At 42.0% G+C, this 17,197-nt stretch overlaps 1 protein-coding gene across 1 annotated transcript in view; it reads left to right on the top strand.

Moving 5' to 3' along the window:
• The first annotated feature begins 365 nt into the window (after positions 1–365).
• The window catches only part of BACH2 (BTB domain and CNC homolog 2), a 156,934-nt gene continuing 140,102 nt past the window's right edge, over positions 366–17,197 (top strand). Inside the window, exon 1 of the mRNA XM_013949013.2 lies at positions 366–449. The gene's annotated coding sequence lies outside the window, so the exon portion shown is untranslated. The remainder of the gene's footprint in view (positions 450–17,197) is intronic.

Here is a 17,197-nt window from a genome sequence, read left to right on the forward strand (position 1 = left end):
CGTATTTCTGTTTTTGGTGGCATTGAGTGTCTGCTTGGCTTTGTTCCCAGCACTGCCAGGAAGCATACGCCGGTGGGGAGGGCACAAGGTGTGGATTCAGAAGACCTGCGTTCCCATGTGCAGCTCTGCAAGTGATGTGCTGGGTTATTTTGGCCTCCCCTCCAAACTGCTCTTTGTCTCCTCTCTTTGGTCAATAAGCAATTTCAGGAAAAGGACTTTCTTCTTGTTTAATAATTTTTCTGGCACATACCAGAAAAAAAGACCTAAATATCTTTTGGGAAAGCCAGCTGCTACTCTAATACAAATAACAGTTAATCTTGTGCAGTTAATCAATTTTCTCTTTTGTGTTGGTTTTCACACAGAGCCATGAGGCAAGAGAAAAGTTTTTAAAAACAGAAAAATGTGATTGCAAAAACACCATTGTTGGCAGGAGGACTCGGTGGATTCAGGTAATAATGTGACACTGCTTTTTATTATATTTTAAAAACTGGCTAGATTTCAAGTTGACAGGGGCCCTTTGTCAGGGACAGAGCAGCAGAGGAAGGTGACAAGGTATAACAAGACCCAGTGGCTGGCTGTTAAATTAATTCAAACCAGGCATGAGGGTGTAAGCGTTCTCACGGCAAGAGTAATTATTGAATAGGACAACGTTGTTAGGGCTGTGGTGGCTTCCTTCATCATTTCAGACTGTTAAAACTAAGATTTTTGTTTTGTTTTGTTTTTCACCCTGAGAAAGATCTCTAATGCAACCTTTCACTACTGTACTGAAGTAGAAGCTCTAGGCCTGTTTAATGGAAGAAGGTCAAATGAGAACATTAGCTGCCCCTTAGACTGTAAAACTCTCTGAATCTATGAATATTTCCCTTGAATTACTTATTTAAAAAATTATTCTGGAAGAGAGCAGATTATTATCTACTAAAAGGCTTGGACCTAGATCTTCACTGTTTTAGAGTACTACCACTGGCTGGTGCAGATGTTTGTGAATGAAGACAATTTCTTGTTGGATAATTGGAGGAAAGCTAATGTGTGATGTTTAAATATGCTGCTAGTATATTGCAACAATCTCATCTTCAAATAATGTTCTTTAACACGTTTAGATCCTCTTTCTGAAGAAATGTAAGTTATTAGCTGAAGTACATCTCTCATGTTTTTAATAATTTTAAATCTCATAAAATGAGATTATTTTTCTAATTGAGGGGGAGTGAAAGGTGGAGGGAGGGTATATAGTGTTAATCACAATGGACTTTGTAATTAAGGCCAGATTCAACCCTCAAACTTCTTAGGCAATCCCAGTGAAGTCATCAGGCTTTTCACAAGCATAAGGGTTTTCCCCATGTGTATTTGATTCCAGGATAAGGGCCTACAGTGGCTTTTTCATGCTCTGGTTTCTCACACATATGAGGAGATTTGAAAAACATGCATGTTTTCCAATGCAGGCTTTTGGTTTTCAGTGGAAATTGGAGAAGTTCTGTACTATTTATCAAGAAGCAGATATGCAGAGCAAGGCAGCTTAGATGAAGCTGTTTTTAACTGGTGATGCCTATGCATTTCCTTTGTTAGATGCATTGGGGAAAAATGTAACTGTGGCTTTGCATTTTTACGTTCATGACAAAGAAGGGGTGTGAATGGGTGTGGATTTGAGATTTCCTAGAACCAGTTTCTTTTTAATATTAAACTGCATACTCCAAGAAGATAGTATCAACATTAGTATAACAGATTATTAAAAATATCAGTATCTAGTCATGGAAATGAGTCCTAGTGTAAGCAGTTGTGCTTACAGCTGTGATGTGTATGTATTTGCAAATGTACAGGACTTTTTTTCTTGTAGCACTGGTAACTTGGATAAACACTGTATGTGTGACTCATTGCAGAATATAAACTTATTTTAAAGGAGCAAGTGTGGGATTTGCTGAATATCCTATTGCTTGCATCCCTGAATACTTGCGTTAGGACATGATTAGTCTTAAATTGGCCAACCAGGGAGGAAAATTACTGCTGATCTCCCATAGGTGACTTCAGAAATAAAGAGCAGCATGTAAGTGCTTTAAAAATATAAATAGTAGTTTGAATTCATAAAATCATAAAGCAAACATATGGCACAAGGTCTTCTCAAATATAACACTTAAAAGGTTTTTTATAATTTCATGAAAAGCTTGTTTAGTCATCACAAGAAAAGTAAATATTTTCATCCCTTTTTCTTCAGATCTCTGTCATTCCATTCCTTTTTTTTTTCTTTTTCTTCCACCCCCAAATTGTCTTAATTTGGGGAGGGATGGGAGACCAAAACCAGATGCACCTAGACAGCCGTATTAGGGAGCAGGAGACATGTTGCCAATTGTATTCCTGTCGTTAAATTCATTATGGAAGTCATTCTGCAGTGGCGGGATGGAGTTGATGTAACCCAAACTGAATGCTCTGCGTGTGTGTGCGTGTGCGCACATGTGAGCGTGAGTGTGCCCATGAGCTCATTTCCAAGCAGGAGATGCGATGGGTGCCGCAGCGACGCCCGGATCTCCCAAGAACGCGCCTATTTTTAACGCCATGTGCCAGGTGCCGGCACTGACGGCTCCCGTCCCCATGCCCACATGCCAGCAAGCTCCGCAGGCGGGCAGGTTGCGCCTTCCCTGCGCCAGCGGTGCTGCGGGCGGCGAGGCCGGCTTTGAAAGTGGTGAATGAGAAAGGGAGCCGGAGGAGCGGGGGCGGGCCGGGAGGGAGGGAGACGGAGAGAAACATGCGGCTCCAGAGGGAAATACGCTGCGCTTTACAGTTGCTTGTGTGGATAGAAACCAGATGGTGAGCTGGAACACCCGCTCGGAGAGCCAAGGAGCCAAACATATGGTTAATGGTTAGGAGAAATAGCTTTCAGAGCCAGGGCTTTGCTGACTGCTTCACATTACAGATTGTTACAGTGTGTTATTACATTGCCAAACTAAGTGCTTAATACCCACCGCGGGTGCTGGGCATACATTTACACAAATGACTTTGAGCGCGGCACTGGCACGGCCGCCGGGTTGACATCACGCGGGGCTCCACGGCGCGGCCCCCCGTTTGCGGTGGAAATGCCACCGCTCCTATGTTTTACAAGCCGAAAGCCTACAGCAGGCAGCTTTCCTGTTCTGCTGTGTGTGTCTGCGCCTTTAATCCAGTTATTTCCAACAGTGTGTGTGTGTGCGTGCGTGCGCGTTGGGTTTTTTTTTTTTTAACAGCCAAGTTCACCTCGACTTCAGCATTGCACTTACATGCCCAGCATTTGAAGTTCCTGCTTTGGGAGCTTTGGGCAACACCGGGCCCATGTTATCTAAGGAACTGCTGAGCTCATTCATCTCCTTTTCACGGCCCGCTTCCTTTTATTTTTAGCCAAATCCGTCAGGCCTGACAGGCGGGTAATTTGAGCCAGAGAAAGGGCAAAGCTCCAGGTCCTTTCCACAAAGCAATTCTTCTCCTCCCTCCTGGGAAGGCTCCAAAGTTGGCCTGCTCCAGGCAGATGGATTTGTTGAGTCATGTGAGATCATTTACACAAAAACACAGTGAGGCAGTGAAGAAAAAAAAAAAAGAGAGAGAGAGAGAGAAAGAAAACGGGAGCGGGAGGGGGAAGGGGAGGAGGGAAGGGGTGGGAGAGCGAGTGCTGCTGTTGATTCTGCTGTGAGTGTCGGAAATCTGCTGCGAGGCAGCTAGACAGAGGAATGCAGCAGATTCATTCTTGTATAAGGTAATGTCTAGTTTACAGTACAGGGTGGAGCCAGCGCAGAGAAATCACTCGAAAACAGATTACTCATTTAAAAACCCAAATTTCTCCTGAAAATAAAAAAAAGAAAAGGGGGGGAAAAAAACCCGACAAAACAAAACAAACATGCACACCCGCACGCAGCAGCGCGCAGGCAACAAAGGACACGTTGTTGACAGTCCAGGATGACGGTAGCGGTAAACTACTAACTGGAAGGTTTCTAGAAAATTGAGTTTGCCGTGTGAGGCAAGAGGGAGTTTGCTTTGTCTCGACGCCAGGGTGCCCGGGGTGGCCGGGAGCTCGGGGTCGGCCCCGCTAGAGGCTGTGCCGCAGCACGCGGAGGGAGGGCTGAAGGGCAAGATGGGGGTTCAGAGCGGTGGCGCTTGGTTAAGGGCAAAAGCGGGGGCGAGGGGGCAGGGTTGGGGGGGCGGTTCTTGTTTGGGTTTTGAACTGGTTGTGGCACGATCTTCGGTACATCAGAAAGTAGACTGCGTTTATTCGTTGGACCGGGTGTTGATTTTGTTACCGTTTGCAACCTAAACTCACCCTGTGTGTGTGTTTTTTTCTTTCTTTTTTTTTTTTTTTTTTAAAGTGGGTGGCAAGAGAGAACATCAAACTTACGGTTTTTTAGATCTTGATGCATGCTGGAGAATTATGTTGGGTTGATTTATGCAGTTTCCTAGTGATATGCATTTGAAGCTTTAAATAGGCATGGACTATATTTATATATTTTTAATATAACTTCCTGCTACTCTAGGTTTCTTTAACAATGCAATATCTAAATATTAGTGTTTTGTCCTGACGATGACTGGAATTAAAGTAGGAACAGCGACTGGAATGGGAAATTGTTAGAACACAAGCACTAAAACAAGTTTCATGCAAAACACTTTCTTAAATCCTTAGTGGTAGTTAAGAAAGTTGTGGGAGTGTGTATATGTGGGTTTGTGTTTTGACTTGACCCTTTCTTCCGCAGAACAGCATCTTCTGCAGACCACATAGCAGTATCTGTTAAGGTGCTTTGCTTTCGGCGGGGAGTGTTTGTCTGGAGTCTCCCTTGCTTTGGTTGACCTTGTCTTCCCCTTCCCCTTCCCCTTCCCCCCCCCCCGCTTGTTTTTTTACGCTTTTGTCTACAAGACCACTGGATTTCATGGCCCGCTTATTAGGGGTGCGTTGTCCTAATGAGAACATTTGGCATGAATGCCTTCTCAGCTGCATTCGGTTTTTGCTGCTTGTACTTAAGAGTTTTCTCACTTGGTGGAAGCCTTTGTCTTCTGTGTCTCTTTATCGGTCTCCTTCATTAGTTATATCGAAGCAGCACTTGACAGCATCCTGGGTCCTGGCTGGGGTCCTGCAGGAGCCACCACACAACCATGTGACAGGGTCATTGCCCCTTGGAGTTTACAGCTTATGTCTGGGATGAGGCACAGCAAGGGACAGGCGCATAAGGAAGAGAAGTACAGTCGGATCTGAGACTTAGACTATGCGATAAGCCATGGCCATAGCATGGTAGCTTTTAATGAGGAATGTCTGTGGGTTGCCCTGAGGTCCTCTGGAAGGTCCCAGAGAGGGACAGCATTGTTATTTATTATAGTTGCATGATTGCTGTAACTTCCATTTCCCCCTCCCCAAAATACCTAATTATCCTACATTTTCTGCATCTGCGAACAACATTTCCCATGGTTACCTGGAGCTGCAATTCCAGTGAAATTCTCACTTTTTAAAGCTAATCTCCCATCACTGGCTGTGGGTTTTCCAAAAGAACAGAGATTGTGAGGAGCAAAAGTTTTCTTAAGATTTTTGCCTTAGTGGTCAAGCTCTGCATAATTCCTGCATTAACTATTTAAATTCATTATTGATTGAAAGATTAATAACTTTGTCTCTATTTATTACACTTAGAAGGCTTGAATTTATTTTAATCGCCCTGCAGAGAGTCATTGTTGTTCCCGCCTCCTCCCCCCAATCTCCTTTTTCTGCTCTGAAGATGCCACATGTGTCGTTGCGTGCCTCTTTATACTGGACATCCAGCCAGACTAGTCGTGTTTCGGGAACCGTTCATGACCTGACTATCAGGAAAATCAGCCTTACTCTTCCTTCCCTCTCTTTCACTGTAGCTCAACTTCCTCTCCTTCTTCTAAAATTGTGTTGTCGGTAAGATGCTATCAGCCCCTTAATTCTTTTATCTCGCTTGTCATATTGCTTCCATTCTTTTGGTCATACTACCTTTTCCTCTATCTCATGATTAGACCAGAAATTTCTCTGTTACTGGCATCTTCCCGAGTTGTACATACCGTGGCGCTGCCTCCTTTGGGATCTGAGGAAGTATTAATTTTGAGTGCTTGCATGTTATGTCATGTCTCGCACTTGGCTTCAGTTTTCACAGCATACACCAGGTAGAGGACATCTTCTCAAGTAATTTTTCTTTCATTGCTGCCTTAAGCAAGTAGCTCTCTTCTCAGTGTTAAACTGATAGCACAGGCCCCTGAAAAGGTAAATTCCTTGACTGGTATATATTGGGCCTGAAAGAATTGCATGTTGTTGCAGACTCTCTGCACGTAGCTTTCCGTCAGCACAGGTAGCGCTGTTTGCTTTCTGCCTGCAGTATCCAGGTAACAGCCGGGCGCATTAGAGCATCTCTTCTGTTTCTCATGTTACTTCCGCACAGGGAGTCTATGTTATTTTCCTTCTTGCTGTCTTTCCTGAGAATGGTTGAATATAGAAAGCCTCCAGAGTCAAGAGCTGAAAGAGACACGTATTCCCCAGCTAAAATGCAACCACGTGTCCTAGCTGGAATGAGCAGTGGCCGCCGTCCTGTTCATCTAGGTCAGATGAGCAAGAGATCCTCAGCGCATTGCTAAACAGATCAGCAGAACTGTGGATTCTGCTCTGAGGTTTGACCTAGTTGGTCTTCGTGGAGTGGGGTAATTCACAGCCGGTTCCTGGAATTCACACTGCCAAGGTGCACCAAAGTGCTTGCTCTTACTTCGTAAGAGAAGCATTTTTTCTTTCTTTTCTTCAGGCTGAGATGCTTCATTTCTTTCCAAAGGCCATACTGTGTGCCATAGTTGTATAACCTGCCTGAATTTGAAGGTGTGCTTGGACTGTGTGCTCACTATGAGCAAGGTAACCCTGTGCTTTGAGCTCAAATTATTCAAATTATTCCACTTGAAAGAACAAAATAGCAATTCTCTCCACAGAAAACTTGAGCAAACTTTGTGATTCTCTACAGAGGGATCAGCGAGTTGGCAGGTGATTTCTAAGATGAGTGTGGCAGTGACTTCCTCATATTGCAAGTGCTCATTTATGGAATTTACAAGCACACATTTACCTTAAATAAATAAATCTCTAGACCAACAGATTCTCCCTTATAATGAATCATGACCCTAGCTGGAAGTCATGTAGCTATGGCAATTTCCTCTACTTAATATGTGTATCTACTGGATGTGTCAGAGGGGAAACAAAATTTGTTCTAAACTGATACTAAGCAAAATTTCTATGGATTTTTTTGTTTTGTTTTGAAGCATTAAATGTATGTAAATTTCTCACATGCAACGGTGGAGAACTGGTGCAACGGCAAAGTGAAAGACTGTTTATGATATACTCTGAAACTGAGCTATTTCTGGTTGTGGCCAAATCCCATTTATTGTGATTTCCCCTTTTGTCTTTCTTTTCCTCCTTTGAGCTTTCTGGATAGCGGCTTCTCTCAACAGCTTGAAGTGGTTTGGAGTATCTGCTCTGAAAATCTCCCAACCAGTTGCCTCCTCTCAAAGCAAGCAAGACTCTGGGAGCAGCTTATCACCCAGTGATCCACAAACTTCAATTTCTGTTACAATGTCTCAGTCTTAACCAAACAAGCTTAAATTTCTCTCCCATCCATTCTGCCGCGGACAGCAGAGGTAGAAGTCCTTTTGGTGATGAAACTTTGCCTATTGGTTTAGTGAGGCATCAATCCAAATGGGCAATATAGCATGTGTGAAAGTGGCTTTTTTAATTTCCTTGTGGTATCCTTAAAGATCGTTGAGAATTGCTCGAGAATTTCCAGTGATGATGCATAAGCACCCTCGGATACTGCCATCGTAGTAGCAGGTTTTTCAAGTTGCTGTGTTAAAAAGAGTTGAGTTGTTTTCAGGTTCTGTTCAGTCCATTAGCTTTTAGCTTATAGTCCTGTAGTGTTAGTAACTGCTAAAATGATCGTTTACTTTTTTGCCTTATTCTGTTGTAAATTAAATTGGTGTCAGCAAAAGCCATCTCTGATCATGCGCTGTAAAAAGGTCTCTTTTTATCTATGTCACAGGCCTCTCACTTGTTTGTAGCCTTTTTGTAATTAATTAGAATATGCTGTTACTCCCTGATAAATTTACTCTTGTATAACAGATGCTTGTGGGCCATATTTGGCCTTACGTAGATGTATTACTGCTCTTCAGGCATTTTGGTGCCTAAATAGCTGGTATTATTCACTCCAGTTATTCATTCTGGTTGTTTTCTTGTGTCCATGCTGAAGTGAGTGTGTTAACAAAAATATTTCTAGTTATAGCCTTGTCAGATTTGCTTAAGGAAAAGACATGTCCTCCTTTTTCAGAAATATTTATCTATAAGTCAGTGGTATTATATTAATGTTTTTCTTCAGCTGATCAAGTTCAAAGTGCTAAAATGAAAGGCCAATTATTACTTTAGTACTCCTCTTGCAAACACAAGACTGCCTACTCTTGCTTTTGCAAGATTAGAGCAATATGTCTTCTGTAAGCGCTTCTCTTAATTGCAGCTTGAAAAGACCCTTAAGAGTTCTGCTAGTAAAAGATTTCCTTGTTGAAACCAGTGAAAAATCAGGTTTAGAATGCACTTTAACTGGTGCCGAGTTCCACGTTTAATACCTCTTGATTACTATGGTCACAGCATAAATAAATGAATTTGATAGCTTACTTGATTATGCAAATGTTGAAAGTCTTTCTCATTCATCTAAATATTCCTTTTATCAAAGATATCTGCTCTCATATAGCTCCAGGCTGTTGCCCATTGATTAGGTAAAAGGGAATGCCATGTGTGGGAAAATAAACCAGCACATGCAAGCTAGCTCCTTATTAGCAAACAGTGAGAATATTTTAGCAATTTCAGTTTGTTTTTGATTTGAATGCTTTCTTAAAATTAATAAGAAAAGGCTAAATAATCAAGTTGTTAAGCAATCACCACCTGGAAGGATGGCATAAGTAATTAACACGAGGTTATCTGTCCATTCACTTTTGGGTTGATTGCTTGTTGGTTTTCTTATACTACCATTAATGGGTTTGAAGCTCCTGCAATGTGTTTGGACTGTGCTGGTCCAGTTTGATAGTTTCAATATCTGGACCAATGTCAGAACCCAGATGGTTATGACAAAATAGTTTTTTTCCTTGGCTGCATCGCCTGGACGCAAGCATTTGTGTAATTTTGAAGGACCTTCTGCACAGCATGATTTTAGAGCCTGAGCAAGCGTGTGCCAGTCTTGCAGAGGAAGTCTCACTTGCATAGCACTGCGCTGTGGAGGGCATGCACGGCACAGCCGAAACTTGTTCAAATGTGCTTTTGAGAGTGAGAGGTTAAAAGGACAGGATAAACCACGGTCTAAAGCAGACTCTTGTATCTGGCAGGTCTACTCTTGGTGATACTGGTTTGGTTACCTAGTTCAAGTACAGTGACAGTTTCACCCCTACCCACAGGCGACAATCTTATACCTAATGGGAAGTTCTTTTTCTTTTGGGTTTTGCCTGTTGTCAGTTTAGTCCTCGGAAATAACTGCAAATAAAGGGATGTAGGTTTATAGGCATTATGATGTGTTCACTGTTTAAAATAAATCTTCCATGATTAAATTCTGTGTGGGGTTGGAGGAGAGGCGTTTCAGTGCCCTAAGCTTTGGAGAATTTTAGTGTTTTTAGTATTTAAAGCTAATTTTAACTATGAAGCATCAATGAGTTAAGTGTATTTGCAAAATGCTGCATTTAGCCTTAATCAGGAAGTGTTAGATAGCATCGCTGGAGCAGTTGCTGCAACAGGGAGTGCCCACATGCAAACACTGGTGCTTCTAGAAGAACTACAAGTTTATATTTTTAAACAGAAGTGGAGACACACTCAAGTTGGTGCCACATATTTTGATTTTCAGTAGGTGGCAGGAGAGACAAAGTGACAGCTTGACTGAGGTAGCTGCTTGTCCACATGCCGCAACAAGGAATTAAGGCTGCACCACATCTACACCTGATATCCTGCAAAAACGGGTGAAGACGTATTGCCAGGTGCTTTTGTAATGTCTGTCATCTGGTGTGTTTAACATTGAGACACAAGAAGATGGAAATATTCGACATGTGTATTGCACCGTCTGTGATAAATGCTGCATCTTGCGTTTCTGTGATGCCTCCTGGTAGGCATCAGGGACAAAAGGATTTTGTGGCAGACTGAGCCAGTCCCAGTTACAGCTGCAGCAGTCAGACCTTCCGTCCCTGCCCTGGCCCTGGCCAAGAGTTCCCATCTTCTGTCTTGCACCACTGTTGGTGCTTATGAGGTCATGCCATGAGCTGCTCGATGGGGCAAATCCAGCCCAAAGCCAACTAAATTAAATAAATGGCTTTTTTTTTTTGGAGGGGGGGGCAGTTCATCAGAATCATCTTGCTTGATCATGTTACTAAGATTGAGGCAAAGGAGGGGATGGGAACAAGGGACTGGAGGCAGAGGGGTTGCGACATCTTATTCTTAGATCATTTCAGACTACAACAGAGCTGCACCATTGACCTATCTAATGGGGTGAGAGATGTGTTTCTTTCACGAAAAATAAAGTAGATGCTAGGTACTTTTCTAATCCGTGATTGGATCATGGATCGTGATGTTCTTGGACTTCTGATCTGCAGTGGGATAAAGTAACCTTAAAAGTCTGAAAAACATGTTCTTTCTAAGCATAAAAGAGTCTTTCCCAACGTAGAGGCAAACCAAAAAAGTGAAATTAACAGCGTTGTCCCTCCTGTCCCTTACTTAGACATATATCTCCTTTTTGAAGAGAGGGATGCTCCACATCCCACTTCAGTTGAGATGAACAACTTTTTTTCCTTTCTTATTTATGGGCTATTTGGCCTCCCATTGCACACAAGGACAAAATCTGCTCTGATGCATATGTAACTCTAGCAAAGTCAATGAGGTTGCATTTGTTAAACAGAGAAGGTGATTTGGCTCAAAGTTTGTAACTGGAGAAAGGAAGCACTTTTTGTCCATTGATTTATAGGGAATTAGCGTATGGTTAAAATATGTCCACCCATTTGCTGTGCTATTTTTCCAAGGATTGTTCTCTTGAGGACTTCTGGTCATAATGGAAACAGCTTTATTGTGTTGGCCTGCCAGAGGGCATTGAATTTGTCTTAGAGCCAAAATGAGTGGACAATATTTGATTCACGCTTGTCAAAGGAACTCATACTGTATGTACCAGACAGCTTCCAATAATGACTTTAGCCCTCCTTTTGTGTGTATTTGCACATAAACTTTAATAACCTGGCATATCAAAACAGTTGGTTGTATGATAGCCTAAATTATGCATATTTGTTCAATGAGTAGTGCTGTTGAGCAACCACCACTTCATTACTTCCTTTTCTGTTTATTTCTGTGCCCATTGGTTTCAGAAACTTTTTAGCTGCCTGTGTTTGTTAGATATATTGATATTCCCTTCTTGCAGTTGAAGCTGATTGAATATTGAAGTGGTGTTCAAATTATAAAACTGCCGGTGTGATGTAATGGCAAGGACAAGACATCTTTGTAGGTACTTGCTTGGCTGTCTTTGCTGGAGAGCCTGACAGCCTCATGGACAGAAGCAGAGCACTTCTGTGCATCTAAAAGAGGATGAAATATCACGGTGGTACTGATGAGGAATGGAGGCAGGGACGTGGTGACTTATTGAAGGTCACGGAGGAAATCTGACAGGTTGGAATCCGGACTGCTCTGCAGCGCCCTGGTAACTTAACCTGTGATCTCTATTATTGTGAAGTTTGCTTCCTCTTCCCCAAGAAACGTGAGAGTCTTCCCATTGAAAAAAAACCCGTTCTTATCACATGGAGGCAGGCCCATGTTTACAAGTTTGGAATCAAGTTTAAGAGTCAGTGCCATGAAATCCAGCACATTTAGAGAGCAGCTGTAACTGTAGCTTGCAGCGTTTCAAAGGGAAGTGGTCTGAGGGGCACAAAAAAAAGTTCATAGCGGCTCTGTCATTGCCTTACATACAGTTCAAGTTTGATCTGCAGTAGCTGGAACAGATTGAGGACCTAGATATATACCACATTTGGACAACTTTGGGGCCACTCCACCCATGCAGTCAGGCAGTCTCATGCAAGGGCAGGGCTTTTCTCATAGAGAAGCCATTGGTAAAGAATGGGACCTTATGGGCCAAAATTGCCTTAAATAGGCTGGTATCTCCTACTAACACATTGAAACAAATTGTATGCCTGCAAATGGTTAATCATTGCTGTGAACCGATTTAACTATGAAGTGCTATGCTTGGTAAAGAAGATCAGGAAGGAATTCCTGCTGTTTTAAAGCAGTAGTTGTCTGACAATAATTATGAAAAACATGTTAGGTTGGAAGAGTAATTTTTCAAATGTATTTCTATAAGCAGTTCATAGAAAGGTTTATGCCATTCTCGAAGATGTCTGTCTGCACTTTAAAGTAGATACCTGGCTTGGTGATTAGGAAAAGAATGTTAAACAACTGGAATTTAAATACTGGTACAGTTTCATTGTAATAATTTCCCAAAAGGCACATTGGTAATTCTGCTAAATAGAGAGTTTAATAGACTTTAATAAATGTGTACTTTAGAGACCCTATACACAAAGGAATTATGCATAAAACGTTCATTATGGTAAACGGCTACCTTTTTATTTAACTAGGAAACTGTTGGGAGAAAAAACAGTACATTCTATGTGGCAATATATTTTGGGGGGGTTAACAAACAGAGTTAATTATTGCCACCTGACCTATCACTTCACCTATTTTCATCAAAGTTGCAACTGTATTATTTTACCTAACAATAAACAAATTTCCCAATATAAATATTAGTTTATTTTTAAAAAAATTCTTTACCCACAGGAGTGCTGTGATTAACACAGAGTGCAGGTGTTGCTCTGTAAAGCTTCACTGACTAGAACCACCACTTGGCTATGTTTTTCTTTGATGTGCCCATTCAGTATCTTAAGAAGTACCTGGTAAGAAATGTAGAATAACTTTTTTTTTTTTTTAAGTGAAGAAAAGAATACCAAAAAGCAATCTTAGTAAGCAGCTCTAATCAAATTTTGCATTGGATTTCGATTTGATTTCAGTATGCTGCTGCTGAGGGCCCTGCTGGAGAACAGGCGAGAAAGAGGAAGAAGCAGATGCTTTTGGTAGAACAGTAGGGCATTTATCTCTTTTAATGAGGTAACATCATTAGTGCTGACAAAGTGCTGCAAATCAATACATGTAATGGACTGCTGCTGTCTTTCAGTAGTGCACAGACTGGTGTACTTCTGAGCCTTTGAAATCTGCTGAATCACAGGTCAGGCTTTATCTCTTGCATTTTTTGTTTTTGTTTTATTTAACCATTTTGTCCGTGTGTCATTCCCTCCTCAAAAAGATTGGGGCCTTTGATCTCAAAAATCGGAGCACACCTCCAGGACATGTTGGGGCAGGCAGAAGTGCACTGATTTCCCGAACGCAGGGAGATCACTTAAATGCCGCGGACGTCCATTGCGGTGCGAGGACCTTCTTTTAATTGGCAAGAGCAAGGTTACTAGGAACTGTTTTAGCCTAATTCCTCATTCCTAAAATGGCTGCAGGTTTTTTTTTCCCCCTGCCCTCTGCCTGCTTGCTTTCGAGCAGTGGAGCAACACCAATCATGTCAGCGGTGACACTGGTGACCCTGACATTCAGCAACAAAAGGGCTGGAGGAGAAAGGAGACAGTGAGCTGGCTGGTGTGCTGGACAAGGAGCGGCAGCAGGGGGAGGACAGGGAATCTATGGGTCAAAGCATTTTTCGCGTACAAAATCCATAGCTGTAACAAGCACAGATACCATTGCATGCAAGGTGACTAAGGGAAGAAATAAGATGGATTTCACTAGAGAGCTTTCCTTTCTTCCTCACTTTTCAAATGGTAAACAGCAGCACATGGCTGTAATAGTATGAAAATAACCCCCCCCCCCCCAAAAAAAAAATGGCAAGGCAAATCTAAATTTTAAAAAGCCTGGAAGTTTTAATAATGCATTTGTTAAAAATGACTTAATTCTCCCATAACTCCCATCAGAATCATGTCATCCTTCACCAGAAATGTATACATGACCTAAACATTTGAGGTACACTCTCTGTTTATCAGAGAGCCCGAGAGTCACACTTAAGCATCAGTGCTGATTCCAGGAAAAGAGGCTGTCAGTAAGAAGATTCATCTGAATAGATCATGCACGTAAAAAATGTGGTTCCTCTTTCTTTTTTTATCTGTATGCCACTCCCATCCTGGGCTTCCCAACACCTGTTTTTGGTGAAAGAATATGAACAGAATTGTAAGATTCCTTAACATTAACTATTGCCTGACAGATCAAGCTAAGCAATAATAGGTCATCCAGTTTTTCCTTTTTTTTTCTTTTCCTCCCCCCCCCCCCCCTTCCTGCCCACCCCTCCAGCAAGCCTCTGCAGTCTGCCCAGGTGGAACCGTCCCTGGTGAAAGACCTCCCACACTTTTGCGATGTCATGATCTGGAAGTCAAAAATGTTTGTCATTGTTCAAGTGAATTCAAGTGTCTCTCCCTCTGCTTTGAGCCCTGAGCTCAGCCTGAACCATCCGAGCCCTTGGGCAGACACACGGGCCTGACTGCCGGCTCAGGGGTTTTATCGAGCTGCTTTACCTTGCCCACAGCTCTGGAAACGCAGCATTCCCGACCCTCTCTTGTGTTAACTGAGGATGAAGGTGGGGAACTGAGAGAAAATAAGTCTTTCAGGTACATTTGGTGGGGCCATATGTTAACACATACTGCAGTATGCTCCAGCAGTAATGCTGCCGAATGTCCGCTTAGATGGAGACTAGGTAAGACTGTTAATACTTTCTGCTTTCATAAATTTAATTGGCCTGCATGCTGGAAGGGTCAGAGGTCTGCTTTAGTAAAACCCAAGGTACACACAGCATTCTTTATTGCTAAAATCAAAGAATCATTGTTGCAAAGCAAAATCTCACTAGCAATTTGTTACCTTTTCATGCTCTCAACCTTCCTGAACTGGCAGAAGGTAATGGCCAACAGATGTAGGAAAGGTGTTGTCTTGGGAAAGCTCTAAAGATTTTTTTTTTTTGTCCTTCCCTAGAACATCCCTTTTGTAAATCAACTCTTCTATATCACATACCACAGGCCTTATGAGCTATCTTATTCCAACAATTAAACCAAAGTTCATATTCCTCCCTTCCAAGGTTGGGATTATGGTAACCTCACACACATTTCACCCTCCAGTCTCACTACAGGCACTCCAATCCAATAAATAAATACTTGGCCAAGTTTTATTGCCCTTTACCCAGTTAACTGAAAACAAATGCCTTCTGCTTTGTTAATGGCAAGTCATGCCTACTTCTGTGGCTCCAGTCAGCAAAGTTTCTCAACCAGATTGGCCTCTAAGGAATAGATATTGACTCTGCTATGATTACCAAATCTTTCTCTGATCAACATAGGAAAAAAATCACATGGTCATAGGCTCTAAGGAGAGGAAATAGCAGGTCATACCTTCTCCCAAGACTACATATTGCCCACCTTTGCTCTCCTTTCCTCAGTAATAATGGGGAGAAAGTATTATGATGGAGGGTAAAGGGGCAGGCAGCGTGAAAGGGTTTGAGAAGTAAAGAGCCATTAATATTCCTGAATATTGCTGTATTAAGACTGTCTACTTAATTTTTTTTCCCTGGGGGTGGCTTCTCAAGAGAGGAAACTGCAGTGCTGCTCATTAGCGTTGTTTCACAGCACATGCTGCTCGCTAGCAGGTTTAGAGATGATCTTGCCAGCAGTCTCGACCAGTCTCAAGGTTTTGTTACATCTCATAGAAAATACAGTGCAAAGCGTTGATAGAGGAGGGCTGCTAGCATGCGTTAGCAACACTGGTGGGCCAAATCTTGTTTGCCTTGCTTTCCTGGGTGGTCGCCTGGCTTTTATGCAGCACATGGAAATAGATCTTTTGGAATGTGAAACCTTGCCATGTGCATTTCTCCCACAAGTATTTTATAGTTTTGACTGGCATGCATTAAAGAACTGGAGAATAATAGAAGAAAAAAAATATATAACTCTTCGGCTGTGCTTCCTTTGCATAGCAAGGTTTTGCTCTTATAGTAAAAAGCCCAGTCAGTGTTATCGTGTTAGTCATTTTTTTAAAGTTTAGTGGTGAATTCTTTGGTAAATGAGTGAAGGAATAGTTTCTTCTTAAATTCATCCCCAGTTTAGATAGTGGAAATATAAGTTCTTATATGCCTTTACTCAGAGAAGCTGAATTTTTTGGTTGTATTGATTGGGTAATCTGATTCTTTAAAATTCAGAAGATCCCTTTGTCCAGTATAGATTTATTTGATTCCTGGTTTTACAGAACTAGGTTGTGAAGGGGTTTGGAGTGTTTTGTTCTGTTTTTTTTTGGTTTGGGGTTTGTGTTTTTGTTTTTTAATAATGATGTTATGAGCCATTAAGTATCCAGGACTTTGTAAGTCTCATACGCAAGTGCTATACTTGAGATGGGGAAAGAAGGAATTATGATAAGCGTATCTCTTTCCCTGTGCTCTAGATCTTGCTACTTACTAGCTTTGTAGTTGTGGTTCTTAACATTTGGGTGCAAGAAGCAATATGATTTTTTAGTCCCTTCGTGGAGAGAAAAGCTAGATCTTTGTCAGTAGAATTCCTTTCTTGCTCAGGTTCAGCTGCACAGGATGGAAAAGGGAGCCCTCGCACACAAGGAGTTGTCATTTCAGAGCATGTTGAGGATTTAGCTCTGATCCAACTGTGAATTAGTGCTCAGGATCCTTTGCACCACCAGAAAAGTTGCCACCCCATATAGTAGGATCTTTGTGTGAGAAGAAAGAGCTTGAAAGACATGAACATTTGGAATGTGCATTGCAGCAATAATGGTACATACAAATACATACATACTTCACCAAAATAAAGTCAGACCAGAGCATGGGGATGAAGGGGAGTGTGACTGGGGATGTGTGAGTAAAGAAGAAAATGCTTGCTTTTCCCCCAGCTCTGCCCTCCTAGGTAGCCTTGTCCTCTGGGAACGTAGTCTTCCTTCTTTGAGAGATTCCTGAGTGCTCATGTCACTTAACTTCTGAACTCTGTAAATTTGGGGATAATTGTTTCATTGTAAGGTGCCTAGGAATCCTCTGCTGGGATAGCTCACAGGAGCTCATAAGAAGTATCACTGCCTTTGCAATGGCTTTCAAATTAAGTATCTTTTGTTTCAGTAGATCATATAAAGCCTCCCAAGCCTGCT

This window comes from Apteryx mantelli, chromosome 3 (genome assembly GCF_036417845.1).
Source record: "Apteryx mantelli isolate bAptMan1 chromosome 3, bAptMan1.hap1, whole genome shotgun sequence".
Classification (NCBI taxonomy): domain Eukaryota; kingdom Metazoa; phylum Chordata; class Aves; order Apterygiformes; family Apterygidae; genus Apteryx; species Apteryx mantelli.